The 23,979-nt window shown below is 41.4% G+C and overlaps 1 long non-coding RNA gene across 1 annotated transcript; it reads left to right on the top strand.

Moving 5' to 3' along the window:
• Positions 1–1,631: 1,631 nt before the first annotated feature.
• LOC136875835 (uncharacterized) lies at positions 1,632–19,386 on the top strand. Its single transcript, XR_010860527.2, has 3 exons — positions 1,632–1,716; positions 3,818–3,958; positions 19,359–19,386. It is a non-coding gene; the product is annotated as an uncharacterized lncRNA (long non-coding RNA).
• Positions 19,387–23,979: the final 4,593 nt, after the last annotated feature.

Raw genomic sequence — 23,979 nt, 5'->3', positions numbered from 1 at the left:
ATGAATGTGTCAGTTTTGCTTTAATTTCATGTAAAATAGTGCCTTCATATATACTCGAGTCCAGCTCATCATGGACAGAAATAGGGAAAGAGAAATAGAAAGACATATAAAGAGCATTACTCAGTTTCACGCACAATCAATCATTGGCTAATGACTTTGTTTTTTACTATATTGAACATTACTGGAATTAATTCGTATATTATTTACAAGCATGTGAAAGGTAACTTTGACATTTGAAGGCATTATTATTTGACAGAACTAAGCCAACAATATTCGTGAGATATTTGCAAGAATGCAATACGATTCAAACTCTTCCTACGCGGCTAAAAAAAGGAACATTCGCCAAATGTTAGGATTGCCTGAAGAAGAGCAGCCTCTGTAGCTCCACAAGAACTAGAAGGATCTGAAAGAGGTGCCTACCTAAAAGAAACAAAAGAAAAATCAAGACTAGATGCCATGTATGCCAGCAACATATCTGTAAAGAACACTTGACAGTGACATGTATTTAGTGTAGTATGAAAAGTCAAGAATCTAGTGTTGACACAGAATGAACCTCATTTGTTTAACACCAAATTTTTGTATTCTTAAAATACCTCTAAACATTATTTAAAAGTTAGTGCAAAATTATTTAATAGTTCTTTAACATTGAGCCTCCATGGCTCAGGCGGCAGCATGTTGGCCACTCACTGCTGGGCTCCGTGGTTCAAATCCAAGTCACTCTATGTGAGATTTGTGCTGGACAAAGCGGAGGCAGGACAGTTTTTTCTCCGGGTACTCTGGTTTTCCCTGTCATCTTTCATTCCAGCAACACTCTCCATTATCATTTCATTTCATCTGTCAGTCATTAATCATTGCCCCAGAGGAGTGCGACAGACCTCGGCAGCTGACACAATTCCTATCCTCGCCGCAAGATGGGGGCTTCATTCATTCCATCCCTGACTCGGGCAATGACTGGAAAACAGGTTGTAGGTTTTTATTTTTCAGTTCTTTAACATTAAAAATAGTTTTTGCTTAATTTATGCTATTTTTCCTGCATGCCTCCTCACAGAGTTATTTTTACGCAACTTCTCCAGGGTTAAGAAAAAGTTGACAGCATAAGCTTACTACATTTCCACCCAGCTGAAACCCTCCTTGCCTTTTTATATATTTTGGTGAATATTCTCAATAAATTATTTTTTAATGAGTACCGGTATCTTATTTTTCTGCCAGTATGCATCACATCTGGTTTTATATGTTTCTACATTCTCTCTTCTCTGCATCCTCCCATACTTTTTCCTTTATTTCCTGTTATTTGGTTAGTTTTTCATTTATAGTTAGACCTTTTTATCTTTGTGTCTAATGTCATAAAACAGATTTTGTGTGAATTTTTCCTTATTTTCTTCCTGTTGCCAAATGTTAACCTCCAGTTTTACAGAACGTTTTGAAAGTTATAATATTTTTCAAACCTTTCAGTTGAAGACCTCTATGTAGTGGCTGAAGGAATTGGCATGGATGAAATTCCAAAACTTGAAAGTAGCCCAGAACATAAAACAGGTAATTTATTGTTTTAGAAATTTAGAACATAGAGAAAAATACTATACAATTTGTTGCCATACATTAATGGAGAAAATATTATTACAGATGTAACTCAGCAATGTTATAATGGAGGAGTAAGATCCCATCATTCATCACTCTGTCACTGCCCTACTGGATTCACTGGTCAATTGTGTGAGGAACGTAAGTTAAATTCAAGATTCATATGAATGTCAACAATTTTTTAATATGAATTTGATTAGAAAATTGTGGGGCTTGTAGAATATTTTCACTAGATGACCCATGTCTGTAAATGTACTGTCAAACCACCTAGATATAATGTAAAACAAGAGCTAAAAGATTTCCATTTATTTAATACTCATTTATTGTAACCTAAAAAAAGTTACATATATTTGAAACTAGTTTTGGCATATAGAAGGCATTTTAAGGTGAAAAATAAACAATCTATGCAGAATGAGTCACCTAACATTATCACTGGCTGTCGGCATGTAAAAGATCTCTGGTGACACATTTGGTGTTTAACTGTCAAAATTAATTAAATCTCAGCCATAGGCGTCAAGAGAATTTCGGTTTACTCGGTCTGCCATCTAGTGGGCCGAGAGTAAAACAGAACATCGAAATTGACGAGCAGACAGTCAGATGGCGTCAAATTGAAATGTCTGTGCACAGTAGTTGAGTCCATATCATCATCATCATCATCAGCATCATCATTATTATTATTATTATTATTATTATTATTATTATTATTATTATTATTATTATTATTATTATTATTATTATTATTATTATTATTATTATTTAGCACCGGCAATATTTATTAAACAACAAGGAACTTATAAACAACTTTCACAGAATAAAACTTTCTGGAGAGGGGCTCATAAAATTATAAAATGTACAGAAGTATAATTTTCAACACAAACATACATATTTTTAAATGTATACCCCTATTTTCTTTACCATAATTTAAGGCAGAAGAAAAGAGATTAATAATATAGTTCGTTACAATGTAATCATTAGGTTAATTCAATCATGAGTAACTGTTATGTGAAGTTGACATTTGAGATACATTCCTCAATTTATAACTGTGTTGAAACTGAACAGAGATGCCTTCATATATTACGAACGAATGAACGAATGAATGAACGAACAAACAAACAAACAAACAAACAAACAAACAAACAAACAAACAAACAAACAAACAAACAAACGAATGAATGAACAAACGAACGAATGAAAATTCCTCAGCTGTTCAATCATGTGTTTATCAGGGAAACTAGGATGAAAGAAGAACAGTGATAACATAACTTAGTAGTATGAATGGTACATGCACATGCCAACATTTTACACATATTAACTTTGTTCGTGTAAGAATTCTGTACTGTATGGGATACCTTTGTCAGAGATTTGTAGACATTCGATTACGTAAGTAAATGTTGAAAGTTTTGCCCATTATTTTCTACATACAGTTGTAATCGGCTGCCTAATGAACACAGTGCAACATGTCTGAAGTAATGCTACCTAAGGCTAACTCCCTGCGATGTTTCATGTCCTCTGAAGTTGTAGCCTTGTCATTGTAGACTTGCTCCTTTAACCTACCAGTACCTCACAAAAGTCTGCCTCCATAGCGTAACAGTTAGCACTATTAGCTGCCATCCTCAGGGATCTGGGTTCGATTCCCAGTACTGCCAGAAATTTAAGAATGGCAGGAGGGCTGGTATGTGGTTAAAAAGGTACACGCAGCTCACCTCCAACGGGGGTGTGCCTGAAAAGAGCCGCACCACCTCGGGATGAGGACACGAGTTTACTTTACTTTACTTTACCTCACAAAAAAGAAGTCAGGAGAATGGGCTGGGCAATTACTTGCCCACCATGTTCTATGAAACATCTATTAAACATACTGTCAATGATCAGCCTAGTGTTAATTGCAAAGTGCTCTGGACAACCACCATGTTGATACCACATCATTGTCCGAGATTCCAGCGGGCATTTTCTAGCAAAGTTGGCAGATCCTTTTGTAGGCATTCGATGTACAGGGCTTTATTTTTAACACTTGACTGATGTGTTAGCCTCTCCGCTACCAAGTGTGCATGCAGCACATGCCATCTTCAAATAGACAGGCCTTTTCTCCTTAGTTTCAGTTTTTGTAAATCCATTTCTTCTCAGGCTCCAATGTTGGATGAATTTAACATCCTATCCCACTGATCTTCAGTTACTTTTGAGATTTAATTAAATTATTTCTTACTACTTATGAACTGTATAAGCTAATATTTCTTTTATATTTCAGCATGTGAATCAAACAGTTATGGTCAAGACTGTCAAGGTGTTTGCTCTGGATTCCTCAGGAAATGCTACAATATGATCTTCTGTGTTCCTAATTTACCTTGCATGTGTGCTTCAGGACTTACAGGAAACTATTGCAATAAGGGTGAGCAGTATTGGTTTATTTTTCCCATTATAGTGAAATTTATTTTCAATAATTGGCATTTCTCTCATAATTATCAGCCAGCATTATTAAAAATTCTCTCAATGAATGCAAATCAAAGACAAGAAATGACTAGAACATAATCAAGAATGAATACATGACAAATCAACATGGATTCTCTACTCTTCAATCTCAGTACTTTTTATTACATCTATTCTTAACCCTTGACAAGTTTGTTTTCGCTTACAAACTGCATTAGATGGAGATGGCCTCTACATAAATGAAAATACCTTTCTTGAGAGATCCTAATACTTGATGTGAAAGTGTTAATTAAGGGGAAAGCTAGATAAACTAGGAGAGGAAGAGGGTGTCCCTCAGTCACTGTCTACTTCATTCAAATAGGCAACCTAAATGACAGCATAAGCGATGGGCAAAGCCACTGGCATTGGACCTCGACTGTTTTACCATTATATTAAGTTGGATTACATGCTTCTGTTTTGGTTCTTTTATTTAGAAATTGCTAACACTCTCACTGCATATGAGGTAAATGTAAGTTCACGCGACAAAAAATTAGTTGCCCTAATGTGCATGCACAGATGGATCATTAAGCCTGTACAGATGGCGCAGCGAATGGGTCCTGTGCTCAACCGCATGTGCACTGCCTCTATGTGAACATAAGGCAGTAGTGATCAGTGAGACATTGATGTTACAAGCGGAAAGTATGTCAACATGGGTAGATGTAAGGAGATGCCAGAGCGGCAAAAAGGGGCAGTCGTGTTTGGCCGTCCCCATGGCCATGCCCATGGCCATACGGTGCACGAAAAGTTGCTGGATTTGTTGGTGTTTTGCAGCGGATTGTTCAACATGTCTACAAGCAGTGGTGTACTACACGTTGCCATGAAACACATCAGAATTGTGGTCGGAAAAAAGATCATGACTGAGAGGAACTGGAGATACGTTTCATGGTTTCTGAATCAAAATCGCTTCCCAACCTGACAGGAATTGCTGCACTCAGTGAATGAAGGTCCATCTCAACCTGTTAGCAAGAGAACATTGCAATGGGAACTGCATGCAATAAATCTTTGGAATCGTTCACCTCACAAGAGGCCATTGCTCACATAGGCACGTAAAGCTGCACACTTTCAATGGGCTAGAAATCACCTAATGTGGACAGTAGCTGACTGGCAGAACATTGTCTAATGAATCATGTTTTTGCCTGTATTCCAATGACACACATCATTGAGTGCACTGAAGGCCAAATGAAGCATTTCATCCTGGATGTGTGCAAGGTCAGTTTCAAGCTGGAGGTGGGTCTGTGCTGTTGTGGGGGTGTTTTTTGTGTCATGGATTGGGCCCGCTTACTGAGGTGACCACTAATATGAACCAGCGTGTTTATTTAAACATTCTGGATGATCAGGTGTTGTATTTCAGTCAACATCTGCATGATGAGTATGCTATTGATACCCTAATTTTTCAAGATGACAACAGCAAAGTTCAGTGGGCTTGGATGAATATGTGACTGATTTTATGAACACTCCCCCACTTTATTACATCTCAGTCAGCCTGAAAAATCACCTGACTTGAACTCTATTGAAAATCTGTGGGAGAGGTTGGAACAGGAGGTAAAATACTGACATCAGCATCCCTGCAATTTGGTTGAATTGCGCAATCAAATCCTTGGTGAGTGGCTTAACTTGGATGCGACGTACCTACACAACCTTGTGGACTCACTTCCTAAATGAATCCAGGTGGCTATTAAGCCCAGAGGTGGAGTTACACGGTATTAAATGATGCTTGTAATGATTTTTCCAGGGTTGACTAATATATTGTTCAGTGCGCTTATTTAGTGTACTAATTTTTAGCTTTGATTGTTACATCATTCTTCCTGATGTACATTTATAATTGTTATATAGTACTATGATTAATAATATGAATACTAGCTAAATATTCTGTATCAACTACAACAACAGTGAAATGATGTCAACAGCAGCAGCGACGACAACAACATCAACATTAAACAGACACTAATAGACACCAAGTCCAAAATCGAGTTCATGGGAGAGTTATCAGAACCTTCAAAATTAGAGACAGGGCAATCATCTATCACCGCTACTGTTAGACAAAGTAATCGGGGAATAGGAGAAAGAACTGAAGACACAAGGACTGTACAAATCAGTCAGGTTTTAGTTTCAGTTTAATGTAAAACCCACCTTTAATTATTATTGCATATAGGAACATAACGTGGTATTGTGGCATTGCTGACATTTTGCATTTTGTTAAGGCAGTAATGAGGAAAAGTCAGAGAAAACTCTACAAACAAAAAGAACACACATTATACATACCCACTCCTTATTTCCCTAGTACGCCTCTTCAGTGATCCGTAGGCCATCTATGACAGCTGATGGCAGAGCTGTTGAGGATCCCACCAGCATTAGCGCTGACGGACTGTACATACAACATCCGAGATAACTGCAATGCATCAGATGTATAACATATAAGCAACATTGGCAGCTGTCTTGGGGAAAGCATGACAACTTCACTAAACAGGAGTTATGAGAGAACTCCCACTTACATCAACACTAGGTAACAATGACAATACCCACAAACCACAATAACACTGGTACATAAGAGGGTGCCAACTACTCACAGTTAAGCAATATTGCACTTGGTTACTGTTTGGATGATTGCCCACTCTGTCTCTCTCTCTGTCAGATGGTGAGAGCATCCCTATTACAACTAAAACACACACATACACTTAAGTTATAAGTCTGATACTGAAAGATTTTGACCTCAAAATGTATTAATGATAAAAAGCTGCAGTTAGAAAGCAGGATCTGTCAGCACTGTCTGGAACAGAAGTGACTTCTCTTTTGAGCCCAATCCTACAGAACAGACTCTGAAATGATCAGCTGTAAAAAATTCTTACACTTCTTACAATCATACACCAGAAGAGGAACACACTAGTGCACCGGTCTGGAAACCAGTCTCTTCCTCCTGTCCACCTTATAGTGGAAAGTCAAAGGAGGGGAAACACACATCACAAGGAGTATGAGGGAGGAGTTAGAGAGTTTGAGGGAGATAACTAGAATTCTCCCAGAGGACAGGAAGAAAAGTAGGCTTCCCTCAAACAATGTACAGGATACAGTAGGTGTAAAAGAAGGATGGGAAGGAAAGGGGGGGGGGGGAAATTGTAGAAAACAGATGGTCTAATGTTTTAAGGGGAAGGAGATTGCAGGCTAAGGGCTCTATTCAGGATCAGAATTCAGGACAGGTGTCTCAATTGGTACAGGTCACTGCAGGTAGAACAACAGAGGGAAGATGAACGTGGAATAATTGCTGAGAAGTGTGGAAGTAGAAAGAAAGGAAAAGGTAGGAAAGGGAAATGAAGAACAGAGGATAGGAAAATGCAGGTGGAATAGGGTCATGGGAGGGAGAAAAGGGAGGAGGAAGTAGCTTCTGCAGCAGTGAGGAAAGATAGGGCTGACCAGGAGGAGAGGGGATAAAATGAGGTGGGTAGGGTTGAGGCTCTGGTCATGGGGGATTTCATAGTTAGACATGTGGGGAAAGTGTGTGGAGGAAAGGGAACCAGGGTAGAGTGTTATCCGGGAATTAGATTAAGGCAGATGTTGAGGAAAGTAGAAGAGAAGGAGGAGGGAAAGGAGAATGTGGTAGTGTTTTACATTGGTACCAACAACGTAAGGCAAGCAGGTATAAGTACCAACATAGTTCAGGATGTGTAGGATTTGGTAAATGCAGCACGGGTGAGGTTTAAGGAAGTGGAGATTGTTATCAGTGAAATACTGTGTAGGAGGGATACTGACTGGAAAGTGATTGGGGATTTAAATGAGACTATGGAGTGGGTATGTGGGACCTGCGCTCGGATGGCCTTCACTTAAACCGCAGTTGTACATATAAGTTAGGAACTTGTTTAGAAGAGTTATAGGGAGGTACATTCAGAGAAACAGGGTGGTATAGGGAGCGGTGACAAGGGTACAGGGATCTGGAAGTCAAGTAGGGATGACATAAAAATATTAGTGCTGAACTGTAGAAGTATTGTAAAGAAAGGAACAGAATTAAGTAACTTAATATATATATATATATTTACAACTTGCTTTACATCACACCAATATGGATAGGTCTTATGGCAACGATAGGATAGGAAAGGCCAGGAATGGGAAGGAATCAGCTGTGTCCTTAATCAAGGTACAGCGCCAGCAGTTGCCTGGTGTGAGAATTGGAAACCACGGAAAACCATCTTCAGGGCTGCCGACAGTGGAGCTTGAATCCACTATCTCCTGGATACAAGCTCACAGCTGCATGAGCTGTTAGCACAGCAAGCTCGCCCAGATAAATAGATAAATACTTACCAGATATTGTAAAAGGAGTTGAATCATGGCTGAGAAATGATATAATGGATGCAGAAATATTCTCACGGAACTGGAGTGTGTCTCGTAGAGATAGGTTAGGAATGGTAGGAGGAGGAGTATTCATTCTGGTGAAAGAAGAATTAGTAAGCTACGAAAAAGTTAAAGATGACAAACATAAATTCTAGGAGTAAGTCTCATCTCTAAAGATAATAGGCAATTTGATGTCTTTGGAGTGTACAGACCGGGAAAGGGTAGCACTGACACTGATTCAGAATTATTTTGATAAGATAATCAGCTATGTGGGAAACGATATGGAAAGGAACATGATTGTAGTGGGTGATATCAATTTACCAAATGTCAATTGGGAAGGTAATGCCAGTGACAGGAAGCATGACCAACAATAGCAAATGAGTTAATATGGGAAGAGCAGCTGATTCAGAAAGTGACTGAACCAACTAGAGGGAAGAATATTCTGGATGTGGTGCTGTAAAACCAGATAAGTTCTATAGAGAAACCGAAGTAAAAATAGATGGTATTAGTGATCACTGATCACGAAGCTATTTTTGTCATACTTAAAAATAAGTGTGATTGAAAGGAAGGTTTTAAAATTAGGACTATTAGGTAGTACCACATGGCTGTTAAAACAGGCATGAGGGAGTTTTTAAAAGGCAACTATGATCGGTGGAAAACAGTAAATAAAAATGTAAACTCTGGGATGGGTTTAAAGGAATTGTTGAGGAACGTGAAACCAGATTTGTAACTTCAAAGGTGGTAAGGAATGGCAAATATCCACTATATTAAAACAGAGAAGTAAAGAGACTGAGAAGGAGGTGCAGGTTGCAAAGAAATAGAGTTGGGAATGGCTGTGGAAGTAAGGAGAAATTGAAGGAACTTACTAGGAAATTGAATCTAGCAAAGAAGTCACCTAAGCATAACATGATGGCAAGCATAATTGGTGGTCATACAAATTTTAGTGAAAAATGGAAGAGTATGTATAGGTACTTTAAGGCAGAAACAGGTTTCAAGAAAGACATTCCAGGAATCATTAATGAACAGGAAGAGTGTGTATGCGAGGATCTTCAAAAGGCAGAAGTATTCAGTCAGCAGTATGTAAAGATTGCTGGTTACAAGGATAATGTCCGGATAGAGGAGGTGACTAATACTAAAGAAGAATTAAAATTTACCTATGATAACAATGACATTTACAGTAAGATACATAAGTTAAAAACTAGAAAAGCAGCTGGAGTTGATAAGGTTTCGGGGGATATACTAAAGACACCGGGCTGGGATTTAGTACCATATCTGAAGTATTTGATTATTGTTTGCATAAAGGAGCTATACCAAACGAATGGAAAATTACTATAGTAGCCCCTGTGTATACAGGAAAGGATGATAGACATAAAGCTGAAAATGAATGGCCAGTCAGTTTGATGTGCATTGCATGTAAACTTTGGAAAAGCATTCTTTCTGATTATATTAGACATGTTTGCAAAATAAATAACTCGTTTGGTAGAAAGCAGTTTAGGTTTAGGAAAGATTATTCCACTGAAGCTCAACTTGTAGGATTCCAGCAAGATATCCTGAATTCAGAAGGTCAAATACACTGTATCACGATTGACCTAAGTCATTTGATAGGGTAGATCATGGGAGACTACTGGCAAAAATGAGTGCAATTGGACTAGACAAAAGAGTGACTGAATGGGTGGCTATATTTCTAGAAAATGGTACTCGGAAAATTAGAATAGGCGAATCTTTATCTGACCTTGTAATAATTAAGAGGGGAATTCCTCAAGGCAGTATTAATCGACCTTTGTGTTTTCTTATATATAGCAGTGATATGAGTAAGGAAGTGGAATCATTGATAAGGCTTTTTGCAGGTGATGTTATTCGGTACAGGGTAATAAATAAGTTACAAGATAGTGAGCAATTACACAATGACCTCAATAATGTTGTGAGATGGATGTCCCCTCTAGGGACACCATGACCTTGATGTCGGTGTGGGGGCTTGTGTGCTTGTTGATCCCGAGGGCTGTGCCAGGACAGGGTTACTCATGCTGGATTGGTCTCGGTGTAGGGCCAGACTAACAAGGTGTCCCCCGAGTTGCCTGAGAGGTGTCTATGCTCTTTAGATTTCATAACTATTTCCTACCTTTCTATACTCATATTCTTAAATTTCTTTCCTCTTCCTGTCCAGCCAACCTCTCTGCCTCGGGTAGAATAGGATAGTATGGAGGTTTTATCCTCCCCCAGTCGCAAGTTTTGGGTCGTGGCGAGGTGATGTATGGCTACTGGGAGAGTAGTTCTTAGCGGCCCAACCCAATCACAAGTTTCGGGTCGTGGCGAGGTGATGAATGGCTACTGGGAAAGTAGTTCCTAGCGACCCCCCTCCAGATACCGGGCGCCCTCTGGAGTATATAGCCTTGCCTTCGGTACGTCAGGGCTCTGCCGAAGGTCGACTTTTTATATCCCGGGTACTCGTGGGACTATGTATGGAGTTTGATTTTGGTTTTAATTCGTCCAAGGCTGCAGGCTTTAAAACTGCGTCTTTAAATTGTACCGCAAAGAAACGTAAACGTTTCAACAGAGCCGATGATTTGTTCAATAGGGAAACGTCTGAGGAAAATCTGCCTCAATTCCTGGTTGCCTCCAGAGTCGATGGACAGAGCTTCCTTCCAGAAAATTAGTAATGCTGTGGAGGATATTGTTGGTGGAAAGGTTGATGAGATGCGGAAGCTACGAGACGGCTCCGTACTTATCAAGACCACTACGGTTGTACAGAGTAAGAGGTTACTGGAAGCTACAATGTTCAGAGCAGTACCTGTTAAGGTGGAAAAGCACAAGTCCCTGAACTCCATTAAAGGAGTCATCTTTCACAGGGACTTAGTCAAAGCCTCTGAAGATGAACTCATCCGAAGCGTTGTACGTCGGGGAGTTTCCGACATCAAGAGGCTCAAGAGGCATGTCGGAGCTAATCTTCACTACAGAGGTGCTTTCATACTCACCTTTGACAAACAGACACTGCCCGAACGAATTAAAGTTTCAATGTATATCCTGACAGTTCGACCTTATATTCCAGCACCTATGCGCGGTTACAACTGTCAACGGTTTAGTCACACATCACCGCACTGCCAAGGCTCAGCAACTTGTGGGGAATATGGAAAAGGGGCACATACCGGTGTAGAGTGCACACCACCACCCGTGTGTGTAAACTGCACAGGTGAGCAAGCCCCCCGATCCAAGAATTGTCCTATATTCAAGGAAGAAAAGAAGATCCAGGAGATTTAGACACTGGATAAACTATCTTATCCAGATGCCCGGAGGAAATTTAAATCAATGGCCCCTCCAGAATTCTCCGTCTCCTTTGCTGAGAAGGCAGCAAAAGTACCAATAACACCAACAAGTTTTGTAGCAACCGCTCCGGAGAAACCATCAACTAGCAAGCAGACAGTTCCTCATAGCACCAGTAACCAAGAAAAGAGAGAACAAATCCCAACAAAAGCATCGGTAAGCAAGTTATTGCTGAAAAATTCTGGAAAGGGCACTTCTCAGACACCTTTGGCTGGAAAGTCCTCTAGTTCAAGTGCGGGGGAAACGACTTCCCCAAATATGGCTGGAAAACCTTCTTCCAGCCTTCCTACCAAAGCACAGGCCAAGAAGGAGGAGAGAGGGAAGCCACAGCACTCCCCTAAGAAGTTGGAAAAAAAGTCTTCTCCAACCCCATTGGGGATCACAGCATCCCCAAAGAAGATGGACAACCAATCTGCCAGTTCTCCTTCAAAGAATAAGGAAACAGCAGGTAAAAACTAGAGGCCCCGACGGTCTCATGTTCGATCCCTTTCTGGGGAACTCTGTTCTCCCAGGAAGAAGGCCCACAGTTCAAAATCAGAGAGCACGCCATCTACGGAGGGCTCAGCCTCCAAGTCATCCCTGCTGGGGACACAATTGAGACTGAAGCCATTATTTTTGTAGATGGTGACGATGACATAACGGACACTGACAAAGACAGCGGAAATTGGCATGTAGCTGACCGAAAGAAGGGCAAGCAATTGTCCTAATTTCCTAACACTACCTATCCACACAATGGCACTATTGCAGTGGAACTGCAGTAGTTATCACTGTCACCTAGCTGAGTTACATCAATTGATATCCGTCTATGCGGCCTCCATAGTCTGTCTACAGGAATCTCGTTTGAGACCTGGACATGACACGACTATGAGAGGATATCGTCTTTATTCCAAAGATAGATTAGCTGTGGATGGCGCGGCAACTGGAGGCGTTTGTACCCTAGTTCACTCCGACATCTTCAGCGAAGAAGTACCGCTCCATACTCGGCTAGATGCAGTTGCAGTTCGCACTCCGTTGCCAGTAATGACAAAGGTGTGCAACGTGTACTTTCCACCGGACTACGATCTTGAAACGCATGCATTACAAGATTTAATCACTCAGTTGCCTCCTCCTTTCCTCATGCTGGGAGATGTGAATGCTCGTAACACACTATGGGTTCTCCGTCTTCCTGTACTAGGGGGAGGATGCACGAGTGACTGATCAATCTGTTTGATCTTTGCGTGCTTAATACAGGGGAACCGACACACTTCAGCAGTGCACATGGCACATTCTCACACCTGGATGTCATGTTTTGCGGCCTTGCGCTAGTTCCCCTGCTACGATGGCAAGTACACGATGACTTCTGTGACAGTGACCATTTCCTGATAATTCTATCTATCTTGAATCAAAGACAGTCCGAAGTACCCAAGCGCTGGTTACTTCGGCGGGCAAACTGGCCAGAATTTTCAAAATGCTCAGTGATGGCCGATGATATGCTGGAGTCTGTTGACGACCACTTTTCTTCCATTACTACGGGAATTTTGGCTACTGCAGAGGAAACAATTCCTTCCTTGTTCGGTATTCATCGTCGGAAACAGGTCCCATGGTTGACGGACGAAATTGCAGCAGCCATACGTGATCGCCGATGGGCTTTTAAGCATTATTGTGAGAATCCTACGATGGCCAATCATATCAAATTTAAGCGTCTGCGTGCGAAGGCCCGCTTTTGATTCGAGAAAGTAAGAAAGCTATGTGGGAAAAGTATGTGTCTTCTATGACGGCACATACTTCGTCATCACAAGTGTGGACGAAACTCCGCCGTATTGTGGGTGTACAGAATGTGCCCTCAGTACCCGGAATTTCCATTAATGGAGATATAGTTACGATTCCTTCTGTCATTGCCGACCACATTGCGTCACATTTCGCAGATACATCTAGCTCTGGGAGATACGACCCTGCATTTCTACCAATTAAGCGTGAAGCAGAGGCACACCATCTCTCTTTTGCCTACAGTGCTTCGTATTCCTAAACGTGCCCTTCATGGATTGGGAGTTGCGAAGTGCACTCGCGCAATGCAGGGATACGGCTCCTGGACCGGACAAAATCCATAATCAAATGTTTAAGCATTTGAGTGACAGAAGTCTCAAGGATATCCTCATCCTATTCAACAGAATATGGAGTGAGGGAGTATTTCCATCTCAATGGCGTAATTGTGATACCAATTCGCAAGCCAGGTAAAGATCCAAAACTCCTGGATAGTTATAGGCCAATATGCCTTACAAATGGCCTCTGTAAGCTATTTGAAAGGATGGTTAACCAACGTCTTGTGTGGGCCATGGAAAAGAAAGGCCTCTTATCTAACTACCAGTGTGGGTTCCGCTCTCATCGGTCTGCCACTGATCATCTGGTCAGACTGGAGAGCGCCATTCCGGAGGCCTTTCTCCAGAAGGAACACCTAGTCGCTGTGTTTTTTGACCTGGAGAAAGCTTACACACTTCACCAGTGGGTATTTCGGGGAAATTTGCCAACGTTCATTGAGAACTTCATGTCCCTCCGTCTCTTTCGAGTCCGAGTAGGGAATGCATTTTCTTAATATTAAGTTCAGGAAAGTGGAGTACCTCAGGGATCTGTACTGAGTGTCACGCTGTTCGCAATCGCCATCAACGGCATAGTTGCTGATGCTGGGCCCGCAGTCGTTCCATCACTGTATGTAGATGACTTAGCTCTACATTACAGCTCCGGAAGGGTAGCCTTTGCTGAGAGACAGCTACAGCAAGCTATTAACCGAGTCGACAGATGGGCCCTGCAACATGGTTTTCGATGTTCAGCAGCGAAAACCTCAGTTGTACACTTCTGTCGACGTTGACCTGTGCATCCCGAACCAGAGCTCCGCTTGTGAAACAGTGTCTTACTAGTGGTTGACACCTGCAGATTCCTGGGTCTCCATTTTGATAAGAGACTAACGTGGCAGCCCCACATCCGTCAGTTGAAGGTTGCCTGCATGAAGAGACTTAACATGCTTAAGTTTCTCAGCGGCACCTCGTGGGGGGCTGACCGTGTGGTACTGCTACGATTTTACACGGTGACAGTCCTCTTCCGAATAGACTATGGAAGTGCGGCTTATGGCTCGGCATCAAAATCTACGCTGAGCCTTTTAGACAGTATTCACCATAGTGGAGAAAGGCTGGCAACGGGAGCTTTCCGTACTAGTCCAATTCCCAGCTTACTCGCTGAAGCGGGAGTTCCACCTTTACGGATAAGGACGCAGCAGTTACTCCTCACGTACGCTGCCAAAATTCGTGAAATGCTGCTACATCCAAGCTACCAATGCATCTATCGTACCTAATACCACCAGAGGTGCCAAGACTGGCCGAATGCCACATGGCCGGTTGGGTTTTGGATTGATAGCTTGTGTCATGATTTGAATATCGATATCTGTGTTTGTCTTGAACAAACTCTTAGCGAGGTACCTCCGTGGTTGGTTCTGCGACTGGATATACGTCTAGATCTGCTCCATGGACCCAAGGTGAACACGGATTCCTCCATTTATCCAGGACTTCGTTCACCAATATCCGGCTACGAGACATAGCTTCATGGATGGTTCTAAAATCGGAGATAACGTTGGTTGCTCTTTTGTCATTGATGATATGAGCACGAAGATCTTGCTTCCCAAAGTATGTAGCGTGTATACTGCAGAGCTTTATGCCATCTTAGAGGCTCTGCAGTTTGCACTGCGTGACGTAAGAAGCCACTTTCTTATCTGTACCGATTCGTTAAGCTCTCTGCAGTCTATTGAAACCTGTTTCTCGCAACACCCACTGGCACAGCAGATACATGACCTTCTAGCCAGGTTAATGGATGCTGGCACCAGAATCACTTTCGTGTGGCTACCAAGCCACGTTGGGATTGCGGGAATCGAACTTGCAGATGAAGCTGCAAAGGAAGCTATACTTTTACCTCCAAGACCAGTCAATGTACCTGCTAAGGATATTTGTTCTCAGCTACGTCGTGCCAATTTGGCGTCCTGGGAATCGGAGTGGCTAGATATCCGAAATCCCAACAAGCTGAGAGCAATTAAGAAGACAACTACCGTGTGGCAGTCCTCTTTCCGACCTCCACGGAGAGAGGCCATAATACTGTGCAGGCTGAGGATAGGTCATTTACGATCCACGCACTCTTATCTCCTGAAGAGGGAAGACCCCCCCAGTGTGTTCTTGTGGTGCCGACTTCACCGTAGCCCACATCCTCACAGAGTGCGCCGATCTCTCTGGCTTAAGACGGAGCCTCGGCCTGCAAGAAACACTCAAATGCATACTAGCCAATGACATGACTACTGCTGATCTCGTCATCCGCTTTATGTGCGACAGTGGACTTATCAAGGGTATATAAATTGCAAGTGTACTGTTACTCAGGGAATGTGGGTTCCCTTTTGATACGCTAGTAATCTTTTCGGCCTAATTCTATAATTGATTTTTTGTTTTATTTTGTACTGCGTTTCAAAATTCCTTCGTTGAATAAATATTTTTGTTTTATATTTTAAATTTCTTTTCCACTAATTTGTTCAGAGAGGATGATTACCTTGTTGTACTTCCTCTTAAAACAAAAATCACCACCACCATCACCTAAGATGGACGCTATTTTTTTTTTGCTAGTTGCTTTACGTCGCACCGACACAGATAAGTCTTATGGCGACGATGGGATAGGAAAGGCCTAGGAGTTGGAAGGAAGCGGCCGTGGCCTTAATTAAGGTACAGCCCCAGCATTTGCCTGGTGTGAAAATGGGAAACCACGGAAAACCATTTTCAGGGCTGCCGACAGTGGGGCTCGAACCCACGATCTCCCGGATGCAAGCTCACAGCCGCGGGCCTCGAGATGGACGGTGGACAATGGTATGATGACAAACAGGATTAAAAGTCAGGTTGTGAGTTTCACAAATAGGAAAAGTCCTCCCAGTTTTAATTACAGCATTGAGGGGGTGAAAGTTCCATTTGGGGATCATTGTAAGTACCTAGGTGTTAATATATGGAAAGGTCTTCATTGGGGTAATCACAAAAATATGATTGTAAATAAAGGGTACAGATCTCTGCACATGGTTATGAGGGTATTTAGGGGTTACCATTATTTTTTTTTGCTAGTTGTTTCACGTCGCACTGACACAGATAGGTCTTACGGCGACAATGGGACAGGAAAGGGCTAGGAATGGGAAGGAAGCGGCCATGGCTTTAATTAAGGTACAGCCCCAGCATTTGCCTGGTGTGAAAATGGGAAACCAAGCAAAAACCATTTTCAGGGCTGCCGACAATGGGGTTCGAACCTACTATCTCCCGAATACTGGATACTGGCCGCACTTAAGCGACTGCAGCTATCGAGCTCAGTATTTAGGGGTTGTAGTGAGGATGTAACCACACCCGGGTGACTGGAGTGAGACATGATGATGATGAGTATTGTTCCATTGTATGGGACCCTCACTAGGATTACTTGATTCAAGAACTAGAAAAAATCCAAATAAAAGCTGCTCGATTTGTTCTGGGTGATTCTTGACAAAAAAAAATAGTAGCATTCCACAAATGTTGCAAGGTTTGGGCTGGGAAGACTTCGGAGAAAGAAGATGAGCTGCTGGACTAAGTGGTATGTTCCCAGCTGTTAGTGGTGAAATGGCGTGGAATGACATCAGTAGACGAATAAGTTTGAGTGGTGTCTTTAAAACTAGGAAAGAGCAAAGAGCACAATATGAAGATAAAGCTGGAATTCAATAGGACATATTGGAGCAAATATTCATTTCTAGGAAGGGGATTTAGGGATTGGAATTACTTACCAAGGGAGATGTCCAATAAATTTCTAAATTCTTGGCAATCATTTAAGTAAAGGCTAGGAAAACAACAGATAGGGAATCTGCCACCTGGGCGACTGCCCTAAATGCTGGTCAGTATTGATTGATTGATTGATTGATTGATTGATTGATTGATTGATTGATTGATTGATTGATTGATTGATTGATTGTCCCAGGTACAAGATATGCGTGCAAGAGATATCTATGCTGTCATAAGTGAGAAGAAGTCTCTTCTAGTACCTGGATTTTAATATTTGGATATAATTAATTAGAATTTAAAAAATACACTTTTGGGATATAACATTAGTAATTTCATGATATGCCTTTATACCAACAAACCATTTTCACCTGTTATAGTATGCACCAAATTCAATTAATTCTTTCTTAATCCGTTTACCCCCCAGGGTTGTTTTTTCCATTGGACTCAGCAAGGGATTCCACCTCTACCACCTCAAGGGCAGTGTCCTGGAGCATGAGACTTTGGTTCGGGGAATAGAACTGGGGAGAAGGACCAGTACCTCACACAGGCGGCCTCCCCTTCTATGCTGAACGGGGGCCTTGTGTGGGGAAGGAAAGACTTTAAGGGATAGACAAGGAAGACGGAAGGAAACGGCTGTGACCTTAAGTTAGGTACCATCCCAGCTTTTGCCTGGAGAAGAAGTAGGAAACCACGAAAACTACTTCTGGGCTGGCTAGTCCATTCCTGGAATCTCATTGTCTACAATCCACTCACTACGGACCCTGCTTTATGGCAGGGAGCATTATCACTACTACTATTAAAAAATGGTTTCTTTCTTCCCCTGAAGATGTTAAGGTGAAAGGTAAATAATAAATAGTATTGACTAGGCAGACCATCTACCAACATATTTGCTGTCCTCTTAGATGGTGTCGCTGTCTCTCAGGCCGGGAGATCTGTTATGGTGAAGGATGTGCTCAAACAAGGGGAGAGTGTTGGCAGCCATGGCTTATGATAGGAACTGTCCCGGCACTGCCTTGGGGCAGGAGAATAGAAAGCATGGAAAATCATTCTCAGGACAACTGGTGGTGGGGACCGGCCATGAGGTCCAGCCCTTTCCCATATCCTGAATACAGAGGCATAGAGCCACGGTAGAGCCATGGCCACCCCTCCTCTGGTCAGTTGGCCGGTTGGAGTGCAGAGCTGTTGGACAATGGACCGGCCGTGGCCATTTGTGGGCTGACACCCCCTCTGCATCCACCGACATACAGTGATCATCTTTGATGGTGACAGGTGGTCCCTGGTTGACAGAAGTCAGGTGATTTGGAGTGATGAATAACACTGTATCATGAGTGGCAGTCAGATGGGAGGGTTTGGATATGGCAAATGCCAGGCAAATGACACATGCCAGTCGGGAGGGGGGTGTGTGAAAGGGGGGGGATGTCTTTCATGGAAAGGACATCTTATTTGGAGCTAAGTTGGTGTAGTCACCTCCCGCTCAGAAGGCTAGCGCACAGTGAGCCATCTAGTGATGAATGAGAGTTCCACTTAATATAGGCAAACGGTAAAGCATTCTTAAATTCAAATCTTCATTATTAGAGGTCTTGCTTCTTCTGAAGATGCAGAGCCAAGTTCTCTAATGAAACATAAGGTATTTCACCTTGTTTTCTGACATGGCAAGAGCCCTAAAGCTTATTATCATTTGTACAGTTACGGGCCATGAAAGCATCAATCTAAATATAACAGTAAATAGTAGTTCAATAAATTTAGTGGATAATAAAACATGGTACATCTCTAAAAGTAAGAATCCCAACAACCCACTACAATATATTATAGTTTAGCTTTTGTGATATATTCAGTGCTGAAAGTAAAATAATGTTATATATTTTAGAGTATTTCCAAACTATTTATAATGTGTGCTTTCAGAATGTGATCCTGGATACTATGGCGCGGGTTGTAGGAAAACTTGTGGACATTGTCTTGAAGGCTTGTGTGATATTTACACTGGTCACTGTAAAGGAGGATGTAAACCTGGTTTTTTCCCTCCTTATTGTCAGGATGGTAAGCACCTTGCATTATGTACTGCATTTTATTGTAATTTCTAGAATTTTTATCAGAATTTTTTCACCTCAAATATCTTCTGATTTGTTGAATATAGCAACAGGTAGTTTTACCTAGATGAATAAGAAAATGGGAAATGGGCTACGCTGTAGTCGGTGAGCATAATAATAATAATAATAATAATAATAATAATAATGATGATGATGATGATGATGATGATGATGATGATGATGATGATGATAATAATAATAATAATAATAATAATAATAATAATAATAATAATAATAATAATAATAATTAAGAAGATATCAATGTAGTGGCGGTTTCGCATCTAGGCCAGAATATTTAACAGTTGACTTATAAACATAACTTACAGTTCTAACGACGACAACTGAGGAAGTATTGTGGAACGTGAGAGGAACCCTAATGAGGTCATGGTATCGTATCCCGTTGTTGGGAAAGAGAAACGCGCGGCGATCACCCTTGATCTCACATATATTAAAATTAACAAAAGATACCAAATCAAATAAACCAAAACAAATACACAGCAGAGGACAGACACAACCAAAATAAGATGTTTAAATAAATTGATAAAACACAAGGTTTAACATAGTGTTGCTGCTGAATTACAGTAAGTTGGCAATAACAAGATGCGGTGCCTGTCTGTCTAAAGCACATTCATTCAGAAAAGCAAATTTGGTGAATATGGGAATCTAAAGCAAACTCCGGCACGCCGAACTTAAATCATTGAAAGTTTCATTAAATGAGCAACGACCAAAACACAAGAATGAATTAACTAAAATGAAACATAATAACAATAGCACTTACCAAAGGAGAGACTGGGGTTCCCAGAGGGGGAACAGGCCCCGAGCGCAAGTGGTCAGATGGAAAAGACGTGGACCACACGCATCACACACACGAAGCTGGCAGAAGGCCAGAAATGGACAGATCACAAGTAACCAATAGGACACTGAATTTCTCTAGATTCCTGTTTTCGCCAATTGGAAAGATCGTTATTCTGGCCAATCCAAATGCATGACCATATATGGCCAGTTTCTAAACTGCTGATGCCATTAGAATGGCATCACCTATTTTCTCCATGTGCCAGTACCTACTGTTCCAAAGGTAATGTACTGCACGCGTTTTACCAAGACAATATTACAATTCTCTTCCAATTACATTAAAAAATATTTCTTCCTCAAAGTCTATCAGTTCATATTCTTTACATTACTTAAAAAAATAACTCCCCGAATTAACATTTTCTAACACACATAAATTCTTCAAACAATGGTATTTTTTTAGGCTTCCTGAAATTAATTGAAATGATATAAAACCTTTTCATAATTCAATAAAACACAACCACATAAGATTTAAATACAAAGATCACTTCGAAAATAATTCTTGCAAATTTCATTTTCAGTTCCAAATGATAGGTAAATAATTTCTTGATCTGTCCAGAAAAATAAAATGTTAAAACAACATAATTGATAATTTTCAAAAGTCCATCGAAAATACAATTTGTAACACTGGCGTAGCCAAAGGGGGGCCCAGGGGGCTGGGTCCCCCCAAAATGTTTTCTGAAACTAGAGCGAGGATCAACCGTTGTTTTACGTATGGTACAAACAACTTAATAACTTACGTCGAAATGTTAAATTAACGTAGCGACAAAGAACCTACTAGCAAGACTCAATAAGACCATACATGATTCTCCTTATTCGTACTGCTTGAATGAAAGGAAAACACTTAGGATTGTGATGCGCGGGAATATTTCCATGTAGAGGCCTCAGTTTTGGGCATGTAACCGTGTGTTGACAAATGTCAAGACATGAGGAAAAGGGCAGTTAGCAAGGGATTACTCAGTACGGGGCCGGAACATGATCACCGAGATAACGGGGGCCACGGCCAGAAATAGTTGCCAGCTTACAACATCATGCCAGCTTTTTTTACATCGGTTTCCGGAAACAACAATATCCTAGGGATCCTCGGGTCGTACCGTGGTTGAGAGATGTGCTGTGTTTAAGTTGCAGCATTGGGAAGACTGTGACAGGATTGTAAACTGCACTTAGTTCCACATTTTGTGCCATATAAGTAACTTTTTTTGAAGAGGGACCGTTTTGTCACTGAGAAGCCAAAACTATGTGCATCCTCAGTAAGGTATGAAAAAGTTTTTAAAAAATTCTAACAGTAGCAAGACAATCACGGATGTGAGCCTAAATTCGATAGGTAGGCCTATATATTTTGTCAAACGCCCAGGAACTGATTGGAACCTCAAATGGCACCATCAAAACTATTTTGTAATTGGCGGGCATGATAACTCAGTTCCAACGGTTTTATCTTCTCATCAGGACGGCCCAGGCTTGAATCGCAGTCCATGCATGAAACATTTTTAAAATGGGAAGTCATGTTCTATTGATACGGATTCTACTTAAAATGCTAGATCCCATCCCTTACATTTCTTTATACATTTGAGCCATAACCGCATCATTTATGCTGGTGTGTTTTGAGTCTCCAAGCATTTTTTGGGCTTACCTTGTACCTTAAATGGTGAGTAGATGAAGTGGCGTACCCACAAAATAAGTCCAGGCCAGTAGCGTGGATACAACTTTTCCTTGGAAAGGGTTGTGAAAAGATTTTTCAATTTTATTTAGGTCTTATGGCGACGATGGGAAAGGAAAGGGCTAAGAGTGGGAGGGAAGCGGCCGTGGTCTTAATTAAGGTACAGCCCCAGCATTTGCCTGGTGTGAAAATGTGAAACCACGAAAAACCATCTATAGGGCTGTTGACAGTGGGGTTTAAACTCACTATCTCCTGGATGCAAGCACACAGCTGTGTACTCCTAACTGCAAGGTCAACTCGCCCGGTGGATATGAAAAGAAAGCCGGTCCTACCAAGTGCGGTGATGGATCTTCAGTAGATATTGATGGTTTTGATTGTTACCATGTGCAATCATATCTTCTGTACTCTTAACATAAACTGGCTGCATTATTGAAACTGTTCGTAAAATTGGTAATATCGTTCTTTGTTTGTGAAGAAGTAGAATCTTCATTTAATTTGTCTTCTTATAAAAAGGAACCACTTTAGTACTACACCCCGTGAAGGTGACTACTTTCCAGGTCATAGATATTTCCATTACGGCCAACTCTACTGCACCCAAAACAAGGCTGATATCCCCATCCTATGTCCTTCTTAACTCTGTCAGTGCCGGGAATCAAATGCAGGATGCCTTAAGTCAAATTCTAAAATAAGGAGACCTAAAAGTATCCAGCCGGCCCCGCGGTGTAGGGGTAGCGTACCTGCCTCTTACCAGAAGACTGGGGTTCGATTTCCGGCCAGGTGAGGGATTTTTACCTGGATCTGAGGGCTAGTTCGAGTTACACTCATCCCGCGTGTTTATAATTGAGGAGCTATCTGATGGTGAGATGGTGGCCCTGGTCTAGAAAACCAAGAATAACGGCAGAGAGGATTTGTCATGCTGACCACATGACACCTCGTAATCTGCAGGCCTCCGGGCTGAACAGCAGTCGCTTGGTAGGCGATGGTCCATCGGGGCTGTTACGCCATGGAGTTTGGTTTGGAAAAGTGAACAGAGAATGAAGCGACACTACTGCAAGGCTCTTTAGTTTCCAGCTAGTTCTTCTGTCCAGCCTCGTGCATTTAGGACAGTTGGAAAACGTACGCCTTAATAAATGCTCCTCATAAAACCTTTGTAAAAATACTAACTGCATCTATTTATAACAATAATAAAAAACGCCTCCTTTTCATGTGGTTCATTTGGTTGAGTTGCTGTTCTTCTGAGTCCGAGTTTGCAGGTTCCAGCTTGGGTCGGTGGCGCTTAAAACGGTGTTGAAATGACAACAGCTCCATGTTGTTGGTTTTTGGCACGTTAATAAAAATTATACATACAAATATTAGCATCACAAAACTGTAACTTTATACTACGGTACTATATTCTGTATTCTAGGCTTGCGAGGGAAAGTAATTAACAATTTGCTTTGCGTCGCACCGACACAGATAGGTCTTATGGCGACGGTGGGATAGGAAAGGCCTAGGAGTGGGAAGGAAGCATCTGTGGCCTTAATAATTAAGGTACAACCCCAGCATTTGCTTGGTGTGAAAATGGGAAACCACTGGAAACCATTTTCAGGGCTGCCAACAGTGGGGTTCAAATCCTCTATCTCCCAGATGCAAGCTCATGGCTGTGTAGCCCTAACCACGAGGGAAACTAATAGGACAAGGTAAACCCTACCTAGTGTATGTTGTGATGCGTAATTTTCTTTACCAACTAACAAAATATCTATACCCATACGCTTGACATTCTATATTTATTTTATTTATTTATTTACTTATTTGTTTATTTATTTATTAGTGCCTTCTGTAGAGTGGCGAAGTTAATGCTCCAGGCCCCCTCGTACACTTAACCACCTACTAATCAGAATCTTAAATAAAATACTAAGATACTTAAAATAGTTAAAACTACATAAATTAA

This window comes from Anabrus simplex, chromosome 6, assembly GCF_040414725.1.
Source record: "Anabrus simplex isolate iqAnaSimp1 chromosome 6, ASM4041472v1, whole genome shotgun sequence".
Lineage (NCBI taxonomy): Eukaryota > Metazoa > Arthropoda > Insecta > Orthoptera > Tettigoniidae > Anabrus > Anabrus simplex.
This window is presented reverse-complemented; position numbering and strand designations above follow the sequence as displayed.